This window comes from Onychomys torridus, chromosome 14 (genome assembly GCF_903995425.1).
Source record: "Onychomys torridus chromosome 14, mOncTor1.1, whole genome shotgun sequence".
In the NCBI taxonomy this organism is placed as follows: Eukaryota; Metazoa; Chordata; class Mammalia; order Rodentia; family Cricetidae; genus Onychomys; species Onychomys torridus.
The window spans coordinates 13923603-13925357 of NC_050456.1; the positions used below are offsets into that span (position 1 = coordinate 13923603).

Below are 1755 nucleotides of genomic sequence, written 5' to 3' on the forward strand. Positions count from 1 at the left end.
TTGGGCTTCTGAAACCCCAAAGCCCATTCACCATGACACACTTCCTCCAACAAGGCCACACCTACCTCAACAAGGCCACACCTACCTCAACAAACTCACACCTCCTAATGTCAAGTAGCACCACTCTTTAACGACCAAGCATTCAAATATTTGAGCATGTGGGTGCCATTCCTAGTTAAACCACCACACTTTGTTATCTGGCAATCAAGAGGGGCCTTTAATATAGAAACAAGTAACGAACATTTATTTGATATATCAAGGACCAACCAGGGTACTTTTTCCTTACTATAAAATTATAAAATCAGAAAAGATGGGGGAATTCATGTGGAGGTCAGAGTGGAAGCAGGTGTGAGTGGGTACAACAGAAGCAATCATGGCTGCCAAAGTGTTTGAGTCCATCAGTAAGTTCAGCCTAACACTAGCAGTTGCAGGAGGCATAGTGAACTCTGCCTTATATAATGTGGATGCTGGGCAGAGCTGTCATCTTTGACCAAGTCCGTGGAGTATAGGATAATGTGGTAGGGGAAGGGACTCACTTTCTTGTCCCTTGGATACAGAAACCTGTTATCTTTGATTGATGCTGGAGACCCCGGAATGTACCAGTCATCACTGCTAGCAAAGATCTGCAGAATGTCAACATCACACTACATATCCTCTTCCGGCTGGTGGCTAGTCAGCTTCCTCATATCTATACCAGCATTGGTGAGGACTATGATGAACAGGTGCTGCCATCCATCACTACAGAGATCCTCAAGTCAGTAGTGGCTCGCTTTGATGCTGGAGAATTGATCACCCAGAGAGAGAGAGAGCTGGTCTCAAGGCAGGTGAGCGATGACCTCACAGAGAGAGCAGCAATGTTTGGGCTCATCCTGGATGATGTGTCCCTGACACATCTGACCTTCTGGAATTGAGTTCACAGAAGCAGTGGAAGCCAAGCAGGTGGCTCAGCAGGAAGCCGAGAAGGCCAGAGTTGTGGCTGAGCATCAGAAGAAGGCAGCCATCATCTCTGCTGAGGGTGACTCCAAGGCAGCCGAGCTGATAGCCACCTCACTGGCCACCACAGGTGATGGCCTGATTGAGCTGCGCAAGCTGGAGGCTGCTGGGGACATTGCTTACCAGCTTTCCCACTCTTGGAATATCACCTTCCTGCCAGCCGGGCATTTGGTGTGCCTCCAGCTTCCCCAGTGAGGCCTCCCCTGCTTGCACCTTCTCAGGCTAACCAGGCCATGGCCTCCATCACTCTGAATAAACTTTCCTTCTGCCCCACCCCAGAAATCACTGAAATTTCATGATTGGCTTAACATGAAGGAAATAAAAGCAAAATCACTCAGAAAAAATAAATAAATCAGAAAAGATGAATTGGTTCTTTAAAAGTAGAGGTATTAGTATTGACTGTTCCATTCTATAAAGCTCCACCAATGGTGCCCAATGTGGGGAAAATTCCAAAGGCCTAGGCGGCTCCCTCCCTCAGCCTCCTCCCCGGCTGACGGGTACCTAAACCCGCCTGCAAAGTTCCATTTAACCAGGGGACGCCTACATGGTTCCATTCCCGAAAAAGGGAACAGCTAGTCTGTTCTCACTTCCCTAGCTTAGCCCCTAGACCAGCAAGAACCACTGTGAGTGAGGCATTCCCACTCCTCCCTGAGTGCCGGCTCCCCGCCATCTTGGCTCCTGCCTTCAGCTGCCACCAGCCAAGGTCGCCAGCAGGCCCTGCTTTGGAGCTATACCAATGCCTCCTGCTGGCTGAGAAGTGCT

The 1755-nt window shown here is 49.4% G+C and overlaps 1 pseudogene; it reads left to right on the forward strand.

The window, feature by feature from the left end:
- The first annotated feature begins 319 nt into the window (after positions 1–319).
- On the forward strand, positions 320–1188 carry LOC118595148 (annotated as a pseudogene).
- Positions 1189–1755: the final 567 nt, after the last annotated feature.